This window comes from Hippocampus bargibanti, linkage group LG10 (genome assembly GCF_051943395.1).
Source record: "Hippocampus bargibanti isolate YZ-2025 linkage group LG10, ASM5194339v1, whole genome shotgun sequence".
Taxonomy (NCBI): Eukaryota; Metazoa; Chordata; class Actinopteri; order Syngnathiformes; family Syngnathidae; genus Hippocampus; species Hippocampus bargibanti.
In genome coordinates, this window is record NC_142743.1 from 19120478 (window position 1) to 19146745 (window position 26268).

At 40.6% G+C, this 26268-nt stretch overlaps 1 long non-coding RNA gene across 1 annotated transcript; it reads left to right on the forward strand.

Annotated features, from left to right (window-relative positions):
* Nucleotides 1-16942: 16942 nt before the first annotated feature.
* LOC148892788 (uncharacterized) lies at nucleotides 16943-22518 on the forward strand. Its single transcript, XR_016116267.1, has 3 exons — nucleotides 16943-16998; nucleotides 18895-19055; nucleotides 19959-22518. It is a non-coding gene; the product is annotated as an uncharacterized LOC148892788 (long non-coding RNA).
* Nucleotides 22519-26268: the final 3750 nt, after the last annotated feature.

Here is a 26268-nt window from a genome sequence, read left to right on the forward strand (position 1 = left end):
CCAAAACTACAATCATAAACACATTGTTAAAGTTATACTGGACATCTAAGACACTGTCCAAACTGAACACTGTGTTTTTTTTATCGCTTTATGTACAAGTATGGTATTTGTTGAACTGGTTAAAAAAAAGACCACCTCTGAGATTGCAGGAGTAGCTCAGTGTGTGATTATAAAAGTGTGTAAATGTTTTAGTAACAATATCAGAGGGTCTGAAGTATGCAATCCAATTAGTGTGTAAAACGTACAGTAACAAAAAGAGGTCATGGCCAGCGCTTTATCGGCACCCAAGCATGAAAAACAAAACCGAACAGATTCGGGAATGGCGCTCTACGTCATATTTTCAATTCCCGAATAAATTTGTGAATGGCAGTGAATGAGTTGATTTATTCAGCCAATGCCATTACTTCCCAACACCCTTGTAAATATTCTATTCTCTTTTTTTACCCATTAGGTCACTAAATACACAGTAATGTTTTTGGGTCACATTTCAAAATGTTGACTTGCTTTTGATGAGTCGTATTTTTTTTTCTGAAATTGAATACAGTATTTGTTGAATCGGTCAAAAAAACGATCACCTTCATATTCTGTTTGCAACCTTGGACACAAACTAGAATGATGCAATCAAAAGAAGCTCTGACCTTAGTCAGCCGAGCCCTCGTGGAGAAGAACAATATCTGCAGTCTCGAAACACATCTGAACCTTCAAACACATACAGATGCACACACAGGTGCACACACACACACTCATACACAGGTACACGCACACACACACACACACACACACACACACACACACACACACACACACACACACACACACACACACACACACACACACACACACACACACACACACAGCGTCAGAGACTCACTGATAAATTACGTATGCAATAGTGGAGAGAGAAAAGTGCTTTGTGTTTATTCATCCCACCGTCACCAACACAATACTGCAGTAGCATAAAGAAATAGCTTTCCAACATCCCCGCACCTGACCTTCAGCGTTATTAAGGAGCCTGCTTTATTCCTGACACTCTCGCAGCCCTTACCCAAAGAAAGCAATTCATCCATTTTCCAATAACTTATCCCTCTAGGCAATTACGTCTGTTCTTCTTCCACCTCTCTGCTTCTCAATAAAGTCTTCATAAATGGAGGGATCAAAGATCTGAATCAAGGAAGCCAGTCTGAAAAGATTGCTAGGAGTGTGAGGAAATGAAAGATTTTTTATGTGTGAGAAAGAGAGAGAAAGAGTGAGAAATTGCTCTGTTCGGAAAAGTGTTAAGATAGCAAGAGTGATATTCCCAAAATAAAAAGGGTTAAAAGAAGAGCGATTCGTTGGAAGAAGTTGTGAATTTGATGCACAGTGGATGCATCAGGCTCAGCTGGTTTGGAGATTGTCTTAGGAACGCCTGCAGTTGTAGAGGAATGAAAAACAAGCCAATGCACATTGCACGGGATGCAGTGTAAATGTTCTCTATCATGTCCCGTATTCGGGCAATAGCTTCATCATATTCTACAACAGGGGTTTCCAAAGGCGGTCCTCAAGGGCCGCCGTTCTGCCTGTTTTTCAGCTCTCCCAGGAGCAACGCACCTAATTTAAATTGGAAAACAGGCAGGACACCTCGAGGACCGACTTTGGGCACCCCTGTTCTACAACATTCACATACAGTAAAGTCTCGTTATATCGATATCAGATATATCGATAGTCCCGGTTATATCGATACTATTTCTATGCACGCACGGAGAAAATTACATGCAAACAGGGTCGGATATATCGATAGTCCCGGTTATATCGATATTTTTTCGGACTCCCTTGAATATCGATATAACGAGACTTTACTGTAGTTGAAATCAGCCATTCATTTCTTCATTGAAAGCGTTATACAGTAGTGCAGTCAATGTCTTCTGTCAAAAAAAAATTCACACTTATCCGTGACGTTGACAAAAGTCTGCATGAGTGAAATAAAGCAATCAAATAACTCGTTTGCTCTTATTTGTTTAAGTTTCCTGTCAAATGCCAAATGAAGTTGTTTTTTATTCTCTCATCAAGTTTCTTCCGTACAGTAATTAGCTGATTAGCATTAGATGAAAGACTTCTACTATGTGGACATACAGCACATGTACACCCACACTTAAGGTATTTGCGTTTCTATAGTGATGGTGTTCATAGAAAACAAAACGGGTTACTCATCCCTAGTCGTTATAAAGAACAACTGCATAATGTGAAATATCAAGTAGTTCTGAAAATAAAAAGTCAAAATGGCCATTTAGTCAGTAATTGTGAGCTACAATTTTATTCTTAAGCCCCCACACCTCATGGTTCTGAAATGTTGTGCTTTTCTTTTTATTTGAGAAGAATTAATGAACGAGCAACCCGGTGGTCAACCGATTAGGATGTGAACCTCACAGTGCAGAGCCGCAGGGTTCAAACTGGCTTTCCTGTGTTGTTTGCATGTTCTCCTGGTTCCTCTCTGGTTCTCTCTGGGTATCACAGTTTCCTCCCATATTCAAAATATGCACAGCAGGTTCATGGAACACTCTAAATTGTAAGAATCTAATCTAAGAAGTGCAAGATGGCGCAGAAGTAGGCAGCCGTTAGCTAGTGCTATCATAAAACTTGCTTTTTTGTTGTTGTTTTTGTGTTTTCTTTTGTCACTGTGTCATTGTGTGGAACGAATACAGATTGTTTTTCAGCATTTTTGTCACGACATTCATCAAATAGGAGACTGTGCTGAGCGGTTGCGCCTTTTCGACAGCATAAATATGCTAGTACTGTTTTGGATGGGGTGTAATGTCGGTTCCATTTGGCTTTCATCGCTGGACAGCTCTGGGGCGATTGGGCTTTTTTTGCGCCTGTAATGGGCAATATTTTCACAGCCCCGCTTTGTTCAGCGGAAAGGTCGGTGTCGTTGCGGCTGGATGGATGCATGGCTTGAGGAGCCTGCAATGAGAAGAAAGGAGCGCCGATGCATATGTGGGACTGTCGCGGATTGGAATTAAAGCGGATTTACGTGGGACAGGAGATGAGAGACAATGTCTTTTCATCAATGGATGAAGGTTTGTTTTTGAGTTCAACATTTAGCCTGTAATAGACGTGCACATTCCACCATGATGTCCCTGGTCCACTGGTGAAAAAGATGCTTTGATCCTCTCTTCTTTCATCTACAACTGCGTCATACAACAAAGAGGGTGCAGAAAGTTCACAAGATTGAATGACTGTATGTGTCTATATGTTGTCATAATATGTATTTGTTATTCAAGATTGTGCCGCGAGAGTGGCTGCCTTTCCAGCAGCTCTTGCGTTTTCTTTTTCTACTTGTCTTTCCTTTCCTCTTCCTTTTATAACTTTGCTGCTGTGATATGTAAATTTCTCCAATGCCAGACTAATAAGTCTAAACCAAATTGTCCGCATGTGTGAATGTGAGCGCCAATGGTTGTTTGTCTCTGTGTGCCCTATGATTGGCTGACAAACAGTTGGGTGTGTCCCCCACCTATTGCCAAAACATACCTGAGATAGGCTCCAGCACGCCCCGCGATCCTTGCGAGGAATATAGGGTTCATGGAATTGAGGAGTGGAGTTCATCAACCGAATGGTCCTCAAACCTCATTGTAATTGTTTATTGCAATTCTCAAACCATTTATGAAGCCAATTGTCATGAAACTTCATTTTATTCAACCCTCCCATACCTTTCATCACTTCATAAGACATAACGCATCTGTTCCATCCTACATGCTCATTTTCACCCCACAGTTGCTCTTTGTGGCATGTCACCTCTCCACATGACCAATGTGATACTTTCTCTGGGAGATCAATCACTATCCACCCACCCAAAGAAAGGACAGGTGGGGATAAAAGGAGGCTCCCGTTCCTCTGCAAAGCCAACCCCTGCTGGCAGCCAGACCAGAAGGATCCTAGTTCCAGCCATGAGCCTTGTGATACCCATGTTCCATCCCTTTCATGTAATTACAGGTCTGCGACTGGCACCATTGTCCCTGCGCCATGGTAGATGATGGTCTCATGTTTTTTTTTTTGTTTTTTTTTTTTTTTATGGGTAATGACTGGTTTAGCACTACCCGTGCTGTCACACCTGTGTTCTTGATGCTTTGAACCCTATCAAGCATGAGGTCTTTTCGTTGTCAGATCTCAATGCCCCCTCCACACGACTCGCAGTGGGAATGCAATTTCTTGGCTACCACCACTGCAGGAGGGTAGCTTTGAGCGCAAACGGTTAATGCTTGGTGACAAATTAACAGCACACTTTGGTCGTGTAGGCTGCGAAGTCATTGAATGTTTCAGGGTACTGCTATCCCTCCCGAGCCCCTCACTGTGTCTCACACACACACATACAAAGATTAACGCTAAAGATTATTGACATACAGCACAGCAGAGTTTGTCGAAGATGTAAGAGCACCTTAAAAATAAGGACGTGTTTGCCTGTGCTCTTTCTTAATAAATATTTTGTCACTAATTATCTAGTCCTGTTCTTTGGCAATTTCAGTGCCTCACAGTTAAATTTACGTCTTGTAGAAATCAGCATTGCTTATTTGTCTCCAGGGAGACTAATAATAGCCACAGCTTCCATCTTTTGCTTGATGTATTTCTCTTATCCTTTTATGGAGCTGTCTATAATCTGTCTGTCCATCTCTTGATTTATCCTCAATTATGTCAGTCCATCCATCATAATGCCACTGTTTCATCCACTAATCAAAATTTGTAATATCTGTCTGTTTGTCTGTACACACAACTAAAGCTCTGTCTGTACACTTGCTGCTATTTCTCTGGCCATATTTGTGTCGGTCTCTTGTACTGTTTTAGCTATTCTTGCAATATCTCCCTCAATCTGTCCATTTGTCAACTGTTTTTTTTTAGTCTCTTTGTCTGTCCAATTATTTATCAAAACGACCCATTTTGGGTATATCTATCCATCAAACTCTCCAGCAATCATTCTGTCTGTCAGTCCATCCTCATATTTATGGATCCGTTTGATGATTCAAATATCTCTTCGTTTGTCACCTAGACTATTTGTCCAACCACTTATTCGCTAAAATTATCTATCATACCTATCACCATCCATCAACCTTTTGATCTGTCTAACTATCCGTCTGTCTGTCAGTCTGTCAATCTTGGCCTGCCTCAATTTTCGAGTAATCCATCTTTATCTGTCCATCCATGATTTATCTCTTGATCCCCTTGTCCCATCCGTCGATCTACACATGCAATTATCGTCAGTCAATCCATACTGTATATCCATTACACTGATATGTTCATTCATTCATGCATGAAATCACTCTTTGGGACATCCATGCCTATGTAGTTTTCTATCTTTACACCTACATCTATATATTGCTTTGTCTGTCCATTTGGTGATCATTTTGGGTTCTACTTTGGTATACTGGCGCCCATGATCTAGCTGTAAAAACGACTTTAATTTTTTGCCAGCGCAACTCAAGTCTAATGTGTTGCTCCTCCCTTAGGGATTACGTCACACAAAATTGCCTCACCCCCGACTCATCCAACAATTTGAGAATCGAAAGTAGTCTGCCATCTGCGTTAAAACAATGGTGTAGTTTAACGCGTAAGTGAGATTTGATAGATGCGTGATGCCTCACTGGGCGTTACTTACGCACCCTCCAGCGCATCTTGCAATTTGATGACAAGAGGATGACTACATTTTAGATGAGCTAAAGTGAGATTTATTGTGCAGTGCAGCTACTGTCAGGGGGATTTCGGTGAATTTGGTCAAGGCGCAGGCAGACAATTTGTATGATTACTATCTATGATGGACATGGATGGCTGATGTGATTGGATTTCTTATATATAAATATAACATCAACTTGGGAAAACTCCTCTGAATCATTGTTGAAAAAAATTAAGTCATACATTATTATTTAACTCACATATTATGTTGAAAAAAATCACATTGATTATGTCGTGGGTCATTTTTACCCGTATGTATAAAACAGTCAAAGAATAGGTGACAGCCGCAACAACTGTTTCCGGGATGTTATAGACATACTTGAAAAGAGAGACAACATACAGTAAAGTCTCGTTATATCGATATTCAAGGGAGTCCGAAAAATATCGATATAACCGGGACTATCGATATATCCGAACCTGTTTGCATGTAATTTTCTCCGTGCGTGCATAGAAATAGTATCGATATAACCGGGACTATCGATATATCCGATATCGATATAACGAGACTTTACTGTATTTTCTATCCCATCAGGATATTTTAGAACTGTTTTCGAAGAATGGAAACAGAAAGGTGCTTCGGTCAACTCAAAAATGGAAATGGGTAAAATTGACCTGAAACATAATATGAGGGATAAGTAAGAATAGCCTTCAAAGATGTTGGTAAGTGAAAGAATATAGAGCACCATTCACCCACCTTCCAAAAAAAATAAATAAACACAACGAAAGGACATCCTTCTTCCCAGATGAAATATGACACACAACCATCAATACTCAAATACACTTGGCCTAAGTGCAGCAATTCATATTTCCATGTGGACGTTTTTCAGTGAGCTTTGGCATCTCAGACGCTTACAAACACAAACACGCTAAGATGGCTTTCATGTTTACTTCACTCACTTCCTGCCATGCTCAAGTGTCATATGATTGCTGTTACTCTGCTGAGCTGATATTTATTTCAGTCCCTGACTTCAGTCCCTGAATATGAGCAGAAGTGCTCATCTGTTTGTGACGCAGATTCTCACACTTCGACACGTAAGGGTGAAGCAGAAATGAATGACTTATTCGAAGCTTCGGCTTCATGCAGATGATCCGGATGGAACGCAGCCTCTAAGTGCTCACTTGACAGAGCCGATCAACTTCATAGCATCTGCCCATGGAAGTCTGCTTGTGGAGGTCTACTTGCAGTTCCTTATAAATGCACTTTGTGTGTACTAAAGCAAATCTGTGTCTTCTTCCGCGATGTGAATATCAAAATGTGCCACTTCAACTACGAAAAGGAGCTGCTTTGATGTTCTGCAAAAGTCAGATATGTTCACACGCACAATGTGGTAAAACCCAATGTTTTTTTTAATGCTGAAACAACCGGCAAGTGTCTGTGAAAATACCAAATCTTAGCCTGCACCCATGGGCAGATTTAGACCGCACATCCTGTTCGATTCCCTAGGCAGGAAATTAGATTTCTTTAACTTCACTACTGAGTAAAAAACAATTCTCAGTCTCTGCATGTTTTCAGAATTATAATCATAATTATCACTAATTATTCATAATTATAACATCTGAAATATATATGTATCCAAATCTCTAAATTCCCATTACACTCTTTACGTGATGTACTATTTAGATTTTTCCCTCATTTCAAAACAATATTTTCAAGTATTATTTTGATTATCATTTATATCTGTGACACAATGGCCGACTGGTGAACATTTCCAACGTTTCGCTTCAGAGCCCCAACCTTCCTGTATGGAGTGTGCATGTTCTCCCCAATCTGGAAACCGGTTCAGGGTGTACCTCACCTCCTGCCCAAAGAGAGCTGGAATAGTCTCTAGCATGGCCTCGACTCCGAAGGATAAGCGCCAAGGATAATGGTTGGATAGATTATTTCTATTGTCCATCTCTCCTATTATTCTATTCAAACTATAGTCAGGTTTGTGAAAATATGGATTTGGTACTGTTGTAAAAACATATCCTGAAAATATTCTGCATTCAATCATAAATACAAACAAGCAGATAGATACAGAATCATTTTAAATGGCCTTTAGGGACTATCTCTAATTTGCCATATTGTCCAAACCCAAACAGTGGTTGCCTTATTATTGTAACAGATGATTGGGGTGAAAAGTGAAATATTGTGCCAAATAGAACCACATTATTCAAATGGTTTCCCATTTTGGTCCAGGAATCACTTATGAGAAGGATTATGAAAGAGGCTGAGAAAGTAGTGGCTGCCATCTGATATCAGGGGAATCCGTGAATAAAGGAAGCACACAAACACAAAGTGACCCTCCAACTTCCCATGACATCTGCTACCACACACTCAGTCCAGCTGGTCAACGCTGAAATGATCCAACGTCAGAAGAAGAATTAATCACTGTGAATTGGCTTGGAACAATAGAAGTACTTTAGCAAAAGCATTATGAGTAGGAGATCTCTTATTATTGATGATTCAATACAAAGTGTGTGTTTAGCTCATAATTGTTAGAACTGCCCTCACTTATAAAACCTAATGACTTCAAACAAACGGAAATAAAGAAACATACTTTATAAACCCTTGTTTCAAAAAGTTAGATAAGCAAAAAAAGGCCACAAAAGATACATAAATGTGTTTTCCTATCTGGCGCTGCTTGGCGTGCACCCTTGTTTGAGGTTATTAGAAAAAAAATGAGAACTAGTTATGCCAACATTTATGAGAAGCGCATTTTTAACTCGTTAACACGTATAAAAATGTGTCCACTCCAATGCCAGGGTTTTTGTCATTGTCACATGAATTCCAGGACCGATCGATTATTGAATTTTAGGACGACATAAATATTCAATATAGCATTACAAATCTTAGACTCTCTTCTTTCATCAGAAAAAAAGAGTTAATTCCTAAAGTACTATATTGGTCTGGTGTTATATGAGCTTGAAATGAGGCCGGCTGTCCAAAATACAATGCAATACATACATATTGATTTGTATAGCGCTTTAACAATAGCTGAAGCTGGAACAAAGTGCTAACATGGAAAAAAGGGAAATGCTTCACCCTTGTGGAAAAGAAAAAAACATTGCCATAGGCCTGAGGCAATGACCAGCGCATATCGGCACCCAAGCATGAAAAAAAACAAACAGATTCGGGAATGGCGCTCTCCGTCATATTTTCAATTTCCAAATACATTTGTGAATGACTTTGAATGAGTTAACCTGAGTATTGGAATCAATGTTTTTTAATGTGTGAAAATGCATTTAAGAGAGTATTCCCTTTCTGAACGTAAAGATCCAATGCCACCATTATTAAATGGTTAATTTTTACCAATGTATTTACTGCGTTCGCTTCTGCACAGAGAAACGGAGACGCCTTCGGCTTCCTTTGTTACCTCTCTCCACTCAGCAAGCGTAGTTACCCCGTTGATGCGAGTGTTTATCGTGTGTCACCGCTCGCAACTGAACTCAGCTGAACTGAAAAAAGAAAACATGATTACAAAGTTATTCAGTATATTCCTTCAAAAGATTTGTTGGTTTTAACAAGTCATTGGTAAACAGCTCAAAGCTATTTAAGTGCCATCTTAGTGCCCCGCTCAAGAAAAAAAACACACACACAAGATGTAAAATACACAAATATGCACACTTTTAATATTTTCATTCCTCATGCATAGCACATTCCTCATGCACACCACATCTGCACACTTTTTTTAAATAGCTTTATTTTACTGGCTGCTAATGTTAATCTACTCTTGGCATTGTTCTGTTTTAGGCTGATGAAAATATATCTGATATGATACTTGATCACAATTTTTACATTATTAAGCTAACTGGTTTTTAGGTCAGCATTTCCCAAGTTTTAAACTAAATATTATGATAATGTGTCTTAATTAGGGATGATAATGATGACTTGAATTCTACAAAACAGATGGACTGTAATGTAACCCCCTCACCCCCATGAGATTTTCAACGATGTAATTCTTTTTTTATTGTATTTGGTCAATTAGCATTTTTGCACTCCCAGTTGCAGTAATTTGGCAGTTGTATACTGGTGGTGGGTGTTTTGTTGCGGTAATAATTACAATATGTTTGCCGCATTACTATGATTTCGAACACAATTATTAGAGGTTCTGGTCATGAGTGAGACAAGCCGTTGTGTCATTGTTGTCATAGAAACTAATTCCGAAGCCTCTTTCACTCTTTTGTCCTTTATTACCACAAACCTCCCACCTCACCCCCTGCAGCATTTTGACTACATTGGCTGTAAATATGCTACTTTTTATTGCCACATTTCAAAACTACCACAAAAAAAAAACCTCAATTTGTATGTTCATTTTTAGAAAAGTGATGTTTATCAATATGAGCTATGCAGTAGGTGGATGAATTTTTGAGAAAACCACATCGAGGCGACATAATCAATATTTTATTATGGGGTACCTGGATGTTTGGACAGCATAATCATTAGTATTTGTAACTGAAATAATAACTTGTCAATAAGAAATCAGCCTCAAAGAGGAGTGGGGGGAAATAGAGCGAGAGAGGAGATAGCCAAGTAAGAATACATCAGGCAAGTGCCTTGTTTTCTGTTGTGCTTTGTCTTATGCTTTGTACAGTCCCAGCTGCCAGAAATTAAAACAAAAAAATGTGTTGTTGAAAGCCTCCCATGGAAATTCAAAACAAACAAACATTAGCATTATAAAGCAACGCTTGACATATTCTGTTTTCGGTTTCATTTGGCAATGATGGTCAACAATTCTCAAGCGAACATTGTGGATTTGGACCTCATTTAAGTGAATAAGAAAGGACCAACTGGTGACAGACTGTAGGCGGACAAGCTGAGCCTGCATGCAATGCCTTGATTTTTCTTTTTCCCCCGCACATATTATTCACATGGACAGGGCAAGGGATAGATTTGCATGATAAAATGCAGATTTCTGAATATTTTAAAGAGTTTTGGGAATAGAACATATTCCATAGTTCACAAAGAAGAATTATGAATAAAATAAATTACGATGTATTACTTTAAGTAAATCAATCATTAATCAAACAAAAATTCTGATGGTGGTATTCATTTGAATGTATTATTTTTGTGTTACTGTTAGGATTGCAACATATGAGGATGTCTCAGTGGATGTGTGCAGGCAAACAAGTCCTAAAATCCAAGGACAGGAAAACAGAGAGGCTAAGAAGTGGAGCTGTCTAATCAAATAAAGCAAAAACTATTCAAAATTAGGAAGATAGGTCAAAGAGGACCTAGACTTGGGTACAACCAGGGCTAATTCTCCGAATATGCAAAGTACACACAGCGCTCAGTGACCATCCAATTTGCACGAGGGCATGCACAATGACCTCATCAGATGCAAACGTTATTTATGCATTACCCATGTTATTCAAATATGCATCTGCTTTAAAAAAAATGACAGTGCCACTACCACCTACTGTAGTGGATGTGCAATTACACTTGTTAGAACCATAAGGAAATTTCCGTTAAATTATAGATTTGTGTTATTGTTCACAATTGTATATTTGGATTTTGAAGAGGCTGCAATAGGTTTCATTTTATTGCTGTTTTACTTAAGATATATTTAATAGTGATATTCGGGTATCTGGGCTCCATTACTCATCCTGTCTTCAGTCTCAAAAGGCCATGACGTGTTGAAGTAAGCAGCATTTGGATGACAGTACTGAATTCACCTGATCAGATCATCTGAATTCACCTGATCGGATCGTATGAATTCACCTGATCAGGACATCTGTAGTACCCTGATTGGATCGTCTAAAGTCACCTGATCAGACTGACAGATTGCCTGAAGTCGCCATCTGATGTCATGTGATCAGATCGTGTTATGAATGTGATCAGATTATGTTAAGTCACGCGTTGAGATCGTGTTATGAAGCACAGGAATGCGTCATAAATCTTCATGCCTTACTGATGTGGCAACAAGTGAACGTAAGTTGCCGCTACAACACTTTATTCTAAAAGAATAAAACAAGGTTCCCGTGGTCAACATATCACCTTGCCCACCCTCATAAGAGAAGTTCTGATGTAAGCAACACATGCACTTTGCACATACACTGCACAGAACAGTGAACATTTTGTGCATAAAAGCCATACACCATAAATCGGGTATGTTGTGTAGCTATGACAATGAAATAGTCACTATTCCTCTCATTACAAGCCAGTATAGCAGTAAGATTGGTGTAACCCAAATTTTTTATGTCAACATAGCGCATGTTGCAGAAATGTTGTTGATTTTGAAACAAAATGTAACTTTCATGAACTGCACTCTCCTTGCTCGCTATGAAATATGCACTGAGAGATCCAGATAGGATACAGAAGAGAGACACCGGCTAATCACAAACACTCTCACACACATTATGTCTACCTGTTTGAGGTGTTTAAGACTGCAGATTAAAATCTCTCTCTCACAAACACACGCACACACTCACACACATGAATGCACGTGTCATGTGTTGGATCCACAATATGGCCTCACTCCCCAGGAATTGGCCCATCTGTGACATTTTGAAAGGGCAAGAGAAGCATTACACACACACACACACACACACACACACACACACACACACAGACACTTCTCCGATCCACACACGCATTCACACACACTTTCACCCGGTTTTGACCTCTGGGCCATCGAGTGTCAGCATGACCACACCCTCCCTATCCATACAGAAACTCAATACCCAGATTAACATCAGGAACTGCGATTAAATGGCACCTACAGGGTATGGACAGGACAGATTAATTTTCACTGAACAGTTCGATAGTAACACAGCATCATGGAGACATACAAATTTTACTCATATATGGCTTCTATGTACAAACTCTGGCATTTGATTAACATCAGGAACTGCGATGGCACCTACAGGGTATGATTAATTTTCACAACAGTTCGATTAACACAGCATTGGAGACATACAAATTTTACTCATATATGGCTTCTATGCAAAATTTAGTCTCACAGTGGAGAAATTTACATTTCACATTACATTTTACATTTTGCAGATGAATGTTAAACATTCAATTAGCAACATGAGCAATTTTGGAAAAAAAAAGAATGAGTTTATTCATGTTGAGTGGCACCTGTTCTGTTGACAGTTTTCCCGTGGCGTCACGTACTGGACATGGTCACAGTTGTCATGTCATTCCACAAGTAATGTTCCAATCCTCAGAGAACGTGTGACTTGAGAAATTTGATGGACAGCCAGAGTCAAAAATGGTCAGTCACTGCGTGATTTGGGCTGCAACAGTAAAGGTAGTGAGTGGGAGGACCGAACTATTTTTACCCAATTACTCTCAAACCAGGGCGAGCAGATTGAGAATTTAAAAAGCCAAAGACAGAATATGGCTTTCACGGATCAGTAGATACCAATTGTATCCATACTTTGGTGAAGCTAAGCATATTATGCATAGCAACGTTAGAAATCATGCTACACACTGGTAGTATGAACAGACGCTCCCCATTTTACGAACATTCGAGTTACGAATAACGGCGCATACATTTTTGCAGGTACAGTATGTCGAAAAATTATAGTACAGCGATGGTGTAAATAAGATTTTGTATTGCGCGCCTTTTTCCGGCCGAGCTCGCGGTTATATTGATATTTTTTCGGACTCCCTTGAATATCGATATAACGAAACTTTACTGTATATCATTGGACATATGTCGTCATACTACAGTAGGTATGAATTTATTTTACGACTGTTACAGCGTCTGTGTTTTATACTTCAGTGTTTAACTTAAACATACAGTCCATACAAAATATAGCACTGAATCAATTTACGATCAAATTCACCTTACGAACAACCACTCTCGTTCGTAAGGTGGGGAGCGTCTGTATCTCCATTTTCAACACGTGTATTTTTGTTCAAAACACTATCGTAACATATTAGATCAATTTCTTCGACTGGGAATCAGTCGATTGTTGCCATAGAGTTAGTTACATTACAGATTCTCAGTCATTCTGGTACTTTTATTAGACCCGAATAGACATTGTCAAATTTGCATGGTCAGTCCTCACATCTTTTGTCTTCACATCTTTGTGTCACTTGTGCACATCAAAAAATAATAATAAAAAAAAACAAAACAATATTGTCTTTTCTTTAAAAATGTTGCAAATAATTTGCTACGTCCAAGCAAATGATGACGTACAAATGTGTAGTATTTCTTAACATTATGTTTGTTCCTTCTTTTACACTCATCCATGCTTTTATTGTGAGTAGACTTCATTATTTTCATGGTCCTCTGACTGGGGTCCTTCAAAGGAGCATCAAATAGCTGTAGTCATTCAGAACACTGCATCTCTGCCTCTGACCTGAACAAAGAGATCAGAACATATTGCTCCTATAGACTTTACATTGGCTCATCGTCAGCTACAGAATAGATTGTAAAACTACATTAGAGACCGATAAATCATTGAAACGCTTTGGTCATGTTTACATAAAAGAAAAGCTGAGAGAAAATATCAACCTGCTGGGCATTAGGTCAAAAGACTCGGTAAATGAATGGAGCCCAAAGTATATGCTGCTGGAATTGTCGGCTAGTACAAATGAATGCTTTTTTAATCCAGGTGATAATTTAGGCTTTTATTTAGTAAAATCCTTTTAACTTGTTTACTTTTTCTTTTAATCACACTTTGGTTTGCCTTTGTTGTTTTGCAAACGTGTGAGGCACATTGAGTTTCATTGTTTATGAAATATGCCCTTTCTAAATAAAGCCTTACGTACTTACATGCCCAACTCAAGTCGTGCGAATTTTTCTCTGCATCTTTTTTTTCACAGACAGGCGCAGTTGCAGCTGAAAATGAATCGTGCAATCAGATTTGTTTACTCACTCTGACAGACCTACACATAACTCATTTGTTTGCTCGGGTTCAATTAGCTTGATGCAACCACACACCAGATTCAAGTCTCGATTTCCAACCTAGCAACTCCAACCACTTTGTCATCACTGGGATTGACATGAGAACCACACTTAAAACCTTGCTACGCAGTTCTGGTCATCAAAATTACAATAAAATATATATAAATGCATACGTCTATATAGTTAACTCATTCACTGCCAGACGATGTGCAAAAATGTGCCCACTCCAGTGCCACGGTTTTTGTCATTTTCAGTCAAATTGCAGGACCCTCAGAATATTACGTTTTGGCACTACATAAAGCTTCAATACAGCATTAGAAACCGTAGAATCTCTTCTGTCATTAGAAACAAAGAGTTAATTCCCAAGTTATATAGGTCTGAAGTGAGATGAGCTAGAATGTGGGGCAACACAATACAATACATACTGTACATATTGATTTATATCGTACTTTAACAACAGCTGAAGCTGTAACAAAGCGCTAACATGGATAAAAGACAAATGCTGCCCCCTAGTTGAAGGTAAAAACATTGCCAGAGGTCTGACCAGCGCTTAATCGGCATCCCGAATATATTCGTGAATGGCAGTTAAGTGTGCTTTTCCTGCTAACTTTACATTGATGAATTGGCGATGCCATCAAAATAAAGTGCTTTAAACATAACGGCCCATTTCCCTTTTTCCTGGTCATGTTTATGACATTACATTGTACTGTAGAAATAGTGTCACAAGTAATATCCTTGGTGCATAAACTTCAGATGGGTTTCAAAGGCATAAGATAGTTATGAGTTTTTAATTGTGGCATACACAAAGGTTTTATAAGGACAATTAAATGGGCCTAAATCCACAATATTTCACATTTGCTGTCCTGAGTAGATAAAACAGCACCCCTGTTATGTCCTCCCTCTTTCCAAAAGCTCTCCAAAAAGCTCTCCTAAAATATCTCAGCACTCTTTACTCCGCATTTCTCTGACAGCGCTGTCTGCTGAAAAACCTCTTGCTTCTCTGCCATCTTTATTTTTTGGCTTTTTCACTTTTTTTGTGCTCCCAAGTCTCACTTGAAACCACTCGTGATGGACTTCTAACTAGCTTAAATTTGGGATTCTAATACATCCAAACCCCACGCACGTGGCAGGTTGTCGGGAGTACGTACTGAAGCACTAAGCACCTCTGCTCCTTGCCTGTAGGCCAACCACCCAAGTGTGGTCCTGATGAAGCTCGGAAACTGACACAAGAGACTCTGTAAAGCTTTTGCTTTCCCGTCCTTCTTTTTTTTTATATCTTCCAAGTATCCTCCGTAGAAAGACATTCAGATAGTAGTGTATCGTGAAGAGGCAATGACAAAGTAGCTATTATAAACCCCTCCTTGTGTGTGAAATCAATTTTCTTTGTTTGCATATGGGTAAGATGCTTTTTTTATTGAAACACTACAATCAAATCTTAAAAGTACTCTTTCTTAAAACTGTTGTTTACTTTGAGTGTGGTAAAGTATCAATGAACTCTGCCTGGCAACAAATAGCCAATTAGCCAGAGCAAACGTTGATGCATCTAGTTAAATGATGAATTTCCATATTTAAGCACTGTAATTAATCTGTGTGGTTTGGTGCATTGCGTTCATTAAAGGAATATTTAATTTAAAAAAAGACTCATTTACCACCTCATAGTGATTGATATCTCACTAAATTCGCTCACACGTATCCAGTTTTACTCTCGCTGGTTATTCAAGAAAACCAAATACCTCCAAGTGAAACGAATGTGGGTTTACTTTTATATGACTGTTTTGTACCTTTAAGTTACTTGAAATATTTGAATGGTGTCCAAATTCCATTCCTTTCATCACTTTGCTGCTGTGAAATGTAAATTTCTTCACTGTGAGACTAATAAAGGCATATCCAATCCAATCCAATCCAAATTCTGCAACGCATGATACAGCGTTTGGAGCAACTGCGGATTCAGTATGAAGAATACTGACTTGGTCACAAGGGCTCAAAAGTAAACCAACATCAGGTTGGGCACTGATCTACTACTTCCCATTAGCACTATAATATTGTATTTATGTTTGTCATCTTCCAAATTCACATATGTAGTCTGTTCCAATGCTTGGATAAAGTGCCTTTGCAAAAAAAAAAAAAAAAAAAAAACTCTCCCTTCACTGTACTTGTAGTGCCTGAGCTGTCTTACATAACAATTCTCACCAGCCACCTCATAGCTTGCCCTGAAATCCATAAGAGGCGTCACTTCCCCACTTCTAAATTGTCCGATTTATCCAGGGATCGCCACCTTTGGATTATGATACCACATCAAGCCTTTTATGCCTCCTCCATAAAACATGCCGCTTGTTGTGATCCGTTTTGCTCTTATTGAGCGAATGAAACCAGGATGATGCTCCGTTGCAGACAGGCGGTGCTTTTATCCAGGAAGGTTAGCAGAGGAGTCGCTGCTCTGAGACCTGGGCCAGTTGAGCAGGTTGGCCTGTTTTTTTTTATAACCCCTCTGTCTGTCCGTCTGAGTTGCTGCTGCTCCTGTGTGACCTGTGACTCACTGGTCTTGCTGCAACTGATTTTAATGCTGTGCTACTGCCACCCAATGGACACTGAATTTAAAGTACATTCCACAGCAAGTATGAGAAAAGAATCATGGTCGAATTATCCAATAATTCAAACAAAAACAAAAGACTTCAGAGATTCAAACAAACTGTATTGCAACTAATTTGGATTGAAATGCATTTGTAAGTACTTTTGCAATACTACTGTATAGCATCTATCCACTCCGCATTTCCAGCACCTCTATACTCATGTGAAAAGCCTTGATTTTGCAACTAGGGATCCTAAAATAACACTGTGAAGTGGGTCAAATGAAATGCTATGAACCAAGAATAATGTGGCCGTTGTCGTGGTAGTCTCGCCTGACCAAAGTCAAGGCAGCAAGGGTTCTGTTCCGACTTGGCGATCAATATGTCTCAATATTGCTATATGTCTTACTGTAATTGACGGGTGAATTGTCCTCTGCGTATGGCGTTATCCTTTTTGCCATAGATCTGCTGTTTTAATGTTAATTGTACATTTCAGAGGGATAGTTATTCTCACGTGTACAGTGATACCATTTTGATACGGCCAATCTACCAGGAAGTAGGATCTCTTATGGCATCACTGATTTTATATGTTGCATAATTGCTTCTGTCTACATTTGCTTTATAATTGGATGGATGGATGGATGGATGGATGGATGGATGGATGGATGGATGGATGGATGGATGGATGGATGGATGGATGGATGGATGGATGGATCGCTCTTGGATGGATGGATATTAGATGGATGGATGGATCAGAATCAGACATCCTCTAATAGTCCCACAATGGGGACATTTGCATGCATGGATGGATATATGAATGGATGGATATATGGATGGATTGACACCTACTTTTGCACCACCCTAATATTATATGTCAGCATGATCTACGCGACTGGAAAATACTACTTCTTGACCTACTAAGAGTAACTTGAACATTGCGATAATTATATCAGCAAAGGCCAATTGTTAATACATCCTTTGTTGAATCTTAATGGATTGTACAGATTCTGAGTACACCTGAATTTGTATTGTTTTTATCTGGAAGACACATTCTCAATGATTTGTTTGTTCCCACTTAAGGATAAACGGAATACTGCAAAATGGCCTGAATTTATAGTCAATCGGAGCATTGTAGACTATTCCCCCTTGTAGAATTAAAATGACCTCATGCCCAAAGTGAGGTCTATAATGAGCACTTTTCCAAGTTTGTTTTGGATAAACCTCTGCGGCCTGCCTAGATTCCAGTGGCTCGTGTATTACCCATTGAATATATTTGGCATGAATTAAAACGCTGACTCTGAGCCAGTTTGAGCTCATCAGTCTCTGCAGTCTGGCTCCAAGGGAGACTATTACAGCTCATGGTTTGTGAAAAATATATTAATTAATAAGGTATTGGCACCAGGCTCATTATTTTTATACAGCAGGTATAAAGATTCTACACACCCGTGTTCAAATCCCGTTTTTGTGATGAGATTTGAAAAAAAATGACCCAAATCAGTCATTTCAAATGGATTTCCACCATGAATGTAACCGATAACTTGTGCTACTCTATTTAAAAAAATCTTTTTGAGAAGGGAATTAAACTAAACACCTGACATGTGGCTGGGGATGAGGCTGTGTTAAGAACAACCCACTCATATTGAATCATGTTAAATGTTAAAAGCATCGCACATCTTCCGCTTGTATAACTGCTTCTAATTAACCTCACTGAAATAACAGATGTTCTAATCACCCCTCCCGCGCCGTCACCTTATCACAGTTAATTATTTGGGTTTTCACGCCCCTGACAGGTTCATCCAGGTAAGGGACCAGATGATGATGGAGCTAAAAAAAAAACTAAAATAATCACAACATTTCCACTTGACCGGATGCAGATCATTTGTGCCGAGGGCTTGGTGGTCAGCCCTACACCCCTGGGGTGCATCCGGACACAGCCAGAAAGGTAATGCGGGTGGGTAATGTCTCTTCTCGTCTCATGTTGAAAAAGTTTCTTCAGCTGTCATCTAGACTTCTTTGAAGGTGTCGGGCGTTTCGCTCCTAATCCGAAGAGCTTTGTTAGCGAACTAAAGTTAGGCTGGTAACTCTGGCCATATATATGTATATATCCCTGCTCTGATAGGTTACAGCTCTAAGGTTGGGGGAGCAGTAGACTACTCCCTGAAGCTATTCTTATTACTTCTTTTGTTCTGTCTGAGTGATTACCTATAATGGTCTATGGCTGGCCCTGATTGTCCCATTAGCACTGGTGTCACCTCATTAGCATGACCAAGCCTACGTGGTAACGACCTAAGAAGACTGTTGTAAACACAGTCTAAATTAAATATTACGATTTAGTGAACGGTTTTGCTGTTTTACAAAAATAGCTTCTTTTACTCCCCTTTCAAACCATCATTTTTTTAGCTAAGATTTTAACCTCATGTTCGTCAAATAAGCGGTTGCTAGCTTTTAGGTAAGAATGTACTGCAGATTGAGGCCCACTGTCATTGTCCCAGCAATGTTGATAAAGTCTTTAGCCTTGCAAGTCTGGCACTGCCACCTCTGTCCATTAGGGATATATATATAGGGCCAGAGTTACCAGCACAACTTTAGTTCGCTGACAAAGCTCTTCGAATGACGAGCGAAACGTCCAACACCTTCAAAGAAGTACAGATGACGACTGAAGAAACCTTTTTATCGATGGACCACTCCTGTACAACTGAGAGCCTACACAGACGTCTCTTCTCATTGACTTCCTACTTGTGGGAAGGGCCAATGGGTTTGGGTGCTGAAGAGATTCCTTGTCATCTTGGTAACGAAGTGATGAAGAAGTGGCTGGAGTCTCATAACTCTCTTTTTTTCGTAATCTTGGTTTCAGGTGGAGTGGAGTGTCGTTCCCTCCAGCACACCTGTTACGCATCTCATTTAGTCACGTATAAAATGACCGGCATGACGACAATCCATTGTTCCTCATCTTAATCAGAACATTGAATTTCCTTGACTTTCAGTCTCGTTCACATGGCTTGCTTGATTAAAATAACCCGTTTGCAGTAGCCAGAAGGGGCTATTGTTAGTCTTGGCTTGAGAGCCACCATCACAGTGTGCCATAGCCAACAATATAGAATGTGTTAAGAAAAAAAAAACTGATCCTGTCAAGTATTTGTGTGCAGTTGTGTCCTTCACATGTAGACACCAGGTGATTTCACTCGAAACTTCACTTGAGATATTGAACTGTCACTGAGATGCTGACAAGGAACACACACACACACACACACACAACACAAATACACGTAGTTTCTTATTGAAAGTTGTCACTTTCACGCCTCTTCTTCATACAGAATTTCATTAGTTGACTGAAGGGGCGTCATAAGTGGGAGAAAGGCGATAACGATTGCAAGAGACTGACAGTGACCCGGCGAAATAACATTTTCAATTTGCGGCATTGAAGAGGTGATGCATAATGTGGTATTTTATTTTTGATGTATCTGTAAATTCCTTGGGGATTCCTCTGGTTAGTTTAATCTTTCCAAACTCAATTTTCTCACTCTAGCACGGCTGTCTCACAGTTCTGAGGTTCAGGGTGTGAATCTTGTTTTCTAGCCTTTCTTGTGTGGATTTGGCAATTTTTCCTCGCGTTTGTGTGAATCCTCCACGCTCCATATTACATCATTTGCCTTTGACATAAAAAAGGACATTATTAATCACTGGGAATGGTGGCCATGTGATTAGTTGTCTGTATTTGTAGTGTATGTGTGTCTGGAATTTACATCGGACCATTATAAAGTTAAGCAGAGATAAGTCGAACTTAACTTAGAGCCTAATGCTTGTACTCGCCACCATTCTAGGACAAGAAGTATCGAAAATGGATAGAAGGACCGCTCTAGCTCCTTGGTGCATTATCTTCACTTTCTGTTCACGCATGCTAACCGCCACCGTCATTCACACACATATGGCTGCATAATGTGTTTGAAAGTGCGGAGTCTGCTCAGAAAGGACCCTTCATGGCAAATTGTAGCTGTGAAACACAAAGTGAACATTCAACCTCCACGGGGGAATAAAGAGCACACGCTGACACAGAAAGTGAATTGAATTCATTTTCTACTTTGGTTACATCATCGCTCTAATTGGCAGTGCTTGTATCTTGACATGACCGTGTTTTTGTAGCTCAAAAGTGACTGCAATTGAAATAATGAGGATCGGCTCTCCAATGCAGAATAATTAATGTTCGCCACTTCATAAGTCTTCATCTTCTCTGATGTCTAAATGGTCTCTCTCATTCCCACATGCAGTCGATGCAGTGACTTAACAGTGTTTCATTCATTATGAATCAGGCCCTGAATTAGGCTGCATATATTCAATCATTCTTATGCCTGACCTGTCGAATAATAATCATTTGGGATTCTGGAGATACTAATTTGACTCTTGATCTACAGTATAGTAATCTGTGAATGTTGGAAGAACATATGGAGTCATTTTTCATCTTGTTTTTCAAGGACTTGACATAAAATCGTCACATATATCAAGACCAGACGGTAGGAAAATGATGAGAGAATGTTTGCAAAAGTAGAAGTTGACACTTTTATGGTCTATTTCAACCATAAATTTTGGTTGTTGGAACAACATGGCTCTTGGGAATTAAATTATCTCAAAATCTAACATTTTTCAGGACAGATGACCAAACGTTTCTTTGTTGGGGAAATTTGAGCCAAGAAGCATTTAGATTTGACGAATGAAGATGAATATGAGACAAGTGCTCAATATATCATCATGCAAAGCACCAGCTATTGACAACAAGAACTAATTCTGAGCATAGAACAAAACATCTGGAGCTCACTTACAATAATTACTTTGCCTGTGGCCTGTTTATATCACTAAACTGTTACATTTTTTAATCCTTTTACCAAAGCCTCAAGTGATTAGTCATTTTGCACACTTTTGCATAAAAGTTCATTCTTTGCCATAAAATTAATGCATGGATGTATGCATCAAGAGATGAAATTTCATTTTTTAAGCCTCTTTCCTCAGTCTTTATACTGCTGCACTTTGCAACTCATATTTTATCTTCTGCTTCTTGAACACGCTAGGCTCTCTATTTGCTTTTAGTGACCTGGATAGTCGGTGGCCTCGTCTCACCTGTTCCCCCACCTCATTACCCAGCAGCACATTTGGCAGTCAGCAAACTTGCAGCTCCAGCTTGCTGCACTGATGCATTCAGTCTAACGGCAGCAGCAGTATATCTGGAGAGTGGAAGTTATGGCTCGTTGGGTCTCCGTGTCAAGTACATGTTCGTAAGCTATTATGCAAGGTGATGACATATTTCCTGATCAATGTGCCGAAATGATAAGAGACAAAAAATGCAGTGCAGGCACATGAATATAAATCCCTATGCAAGTAATCGCCTTGTAGTAATACCGGTGGTCTAAAGATGTACTGGTACTTAAAAATCAATGTAATTTGCCAAGACAGTATGTATTACTGCAAAATCACGCAGGTGAGGTGATACAAAAAATAGATGGATGTTGTTATTTAATGACATGTGGTGAGGTCATGAGTGGCCTATTGAAAGTGAATTCATATATAATTCCATTGTTTTTTCCAAATGTCCATCTTTGCCTTCCTTAGTGTCGTATGGAAAGTGAGGTAGTGACGTATGTAAAGTGAGGTAGTGACATATGTAAAGTGAGGAAGTGACGTACATAAAGTGACGTAATGTCGTAATTGCAAAACAAACAACTAGAAAGGGTTGAAGTGAGGTCTTGTCTAATGAGAAATAAATAACAAACAAAAAAAATAGAGTTCAGGATGACCGTACAGCATGTAGCGTGTACTCAGAGTTGGGTGAGTGTGACAGTGGGAAGGGGCAGGCTGGGCAGGGCTGGGAGGGAGTTGAGTCTCCGGACTGCCTGGTGGCAGAAACTGTCCTTGAGCCTGCTGGTCTTGGCTCGGAGACTCCGCAGTCTCCGACCCGATGGCAGCAGGCTGAAGAGGCTGTGGGAGGGGTGGGTGGGATCGCCAGCGATCCGGATGGCTCTGCGGGTGAGGCGGGTGTTGTAGATGTCCTGAAGGGGGGGGAGAGAGACACCGATGATCTTCTCAGCTGTCCTCACGATGCGCTGCAGAGTCTTACGGCAGGACACGGTGCAGGCGCCGTACCACACAGTGATACAGCTGGTCAGGATGCTCTCTATGGTACCGCGGTAGAAGGAGGTCGTGATGGGGGTCGGGGCTCCAACTCTTTTGAGCTTGCGGAGGAAGTACAGGCGCTGGTGGGCTCTCTTGGCCATTGATGCCGTGTTGTGGCTCCAGGACAGGTCATCGGATATGTGCACTCCCAGGAACTTGGTGCTGCTCACTCTCTCCACTGCAGCACCGTCGATGGTTAGTGGAGCATGCTGGGGGCGCACTCTCCTGAAGTCCACAACAATCTCCTTCGTCTTCTCCACATTCAGACGGAGATTGTTGTCCTTGCACCACGTGGCCAGGCGGCTGACCTCGTCCCTGTAGGCTGTCTCCTCGTCGTTGTTGATGAGGCCCACCACAGTCGTGTCATCCGCAAACTTTATGAAGAGGTTGGAGCTGGGTGATGATGGTGAGCAGTCATGCGTGAGCAGAGTGAAGAGGAGGGGGCTCAGCACACACCCCTGGGGGGCCCCTGTGTTCAGCGTGATGGTGCTGGAAGTGTTGTCGCCAACTCTGACTGCCTGTGGTCTCCCCGTCAGGAAGTCCAGCAGCCAGTTGCACAGGGAGGTGCTGATCCCCAGTTTGCTCAGTTTATTGGTAAGCTGTTGGGGGATGATTGTGTTGAATGCTGAGCTGAAGTCGATGAACAGCATTCTGACGTAGGAGTCTCTGGTCTCCAGGTGGGTGAGCGCTGTGTGGAGAGCAGTGGAGATGGCATCATCGGTCGAGCGGTTGGGCCGATATGCAAATTGGAAGGGGTCATGGGTGGGGGGGAGGGCAGCCTTGATGTGGTTCATAACTAGCCGCTCGAAGCACTTCATGAGGATGGGAGTGAGTGCGACCGGGCGGTAGTCATTGTGGCAGGTGGGGGACGACTTCTTCGGGACCGGGATAATGGTGGTGGCTTTGAGGCACGTGGGCACAACAGCCTGGCTCAGGGAGGTGTTGAAGATGTCCGTGAATACATCTGTGAGCTCCACAGCGCAGTCTCTCAGAACACGGCCAGGAATGCCGTCGGGACCCGGGGCTTTTCGTGCGTTGGTCCCTCTGAGGGATCGCCTCACGCTGTCCTGGGACAGTGTCAGCACCTGTTCGCCGGGAGGTGGTGGGGTCTTCTGTGCTGGAGTGCTGTTGTCTGCCTCGAAGCGGGCGAAGAAGTCGTTCAGCTGGTTCAGCAGAGTGGTGGAGTTCTCGCAGGTCTGTGGAGTGGGCTTGTAGTCTGTGATGGTCTGTATCCCACGCCACAGGTTCCTGGTGTCACTGCTGTCTTTGAAGTGGTTGGCGATCCTCCTGGAGTGCTGTCTCTTGGCCATCCTGATGCCACGTGACAGGTTGGCCCTGGCTGTCCTCAGGCCCAGCTCATCGCCAGCTTTGTAGGCAGCGTTCCGAGCCCTGAGGAGCCTGTGGACTTCACCCGTCAGCCATGGCTTCTGGTTGGCCAGGATGGTGACAGATCTGGTGACAGTCACGTCATCCATGCACTTCCTCATGTAGGAGGTAACAGAGTCTGTGTACTCTTGGAGGTCGGTGTTGTTGTTGTAGGTGGCCGCTTGTCTGAACATGTTCCAGTCAGTGTTGGAGAAGCAGTCTTTGAGTGCCTCTGACGACCCATCAGGCCACACCCTTATCTGCTTCTTGACTGGTTTGACGACTTTGACAAGAGGCCTATATGCGGGCATTAACATGATAGTGGAGTGGTCCGAAGCTCCTAGGTGGGGGAGGGGGTAGGCTTTGTAGGCTCCTTTGTGTGTGGTGAAAACAAAAAAGTTAATGTGTCCATGGAGATGTGGAAAAACACTTTTCGGGTTGGCGTTAATGTGTACATTATTCTGAAAATAAAACAGAATACAAATTAAAAGTGTCTAAATAACGTTACATTGGAGAAGTGGAGAGAAAATGAGAGCTCTAATTGTCTCCCACAGAAGAGGTCATTGTACCGTGCCATCCCAGCATTTGCGAGGAATCGTGCAATCTGAGTTGGTGTTGGCGGCTCAATGTCACACCCGATATTTGAAGAGGAAAACAGCAAGTTAAGCAATTAGAACACATTGGTAGAAAAAATAAAACACACTGACTCGTAAATTAAAACAAAATAATCGTAATTAATGTTGTGATATTATCCTATTCTTATTATCACATATGTTTTATATTGTATTTTTTAAATTCATACTATGTACAGCGCCTTGAAGGGAAAAGCCGAAAGGAAAAGAAGTACTATGTACAGTTTTTAATGAAATATTTTTGTGCAGCTGTACACTTTAGTCTTCTGTCATTTCTTTGTACATGCAATACTACGTTTTTTTAGCCTCCACCCCTTTCAATTTTCCTGCTGTAGATTGCAAATTTCCTGACTGTGAGCTATTAAGGGCTTTCTGATTCTGATTATTATTATTATTATTATTATTATTATTATTATTATTATTATTATTAGTAGTAGTAGTAGTAGTAGTAGTAGCAGTAGTAGTAGTAGTAGTAGTAGTAGTAATAGTAGTAGTAGTAGTACTATTATTATTGTTACTATTGTTATTATTAGTAGTACGTAGTAGTAGTAGTAGCAGTGGTAGTAGTAGTAGTAGTAATAGTGTTTGTTTTAACGCCTGACACACATCGAGATTCTGCATTCCGATGCACGTCCCTGTGAAGTGTTAACCAACTCATTGGTAACAACTACCTGGATAAAACAAAAAAACTTTGATTCAGCAATAGATGATAATATATTAATTTTAGTAAATTCACTTTAATTTTACTAAAAACTAATAATAATAAAAACATATCTGAACTGTTGAGTAGTGCTGATTGGTTCATGAAATTCAACAGAGAACCATTTTTGTGCCTGAATCAATGAAATTGACATTGACGAACTGCGTTTCGTATTTCCTTGGGGAGTCTGTGGGATATAAAAACGTGGTTGATGAAGTGAAACATTTATGCATGAAACGGTAAGCATCAATACACATGTATCGCCAGTAGGAGGTACTAATGAGATCAAAAGTTGTTCGCCGTCACAT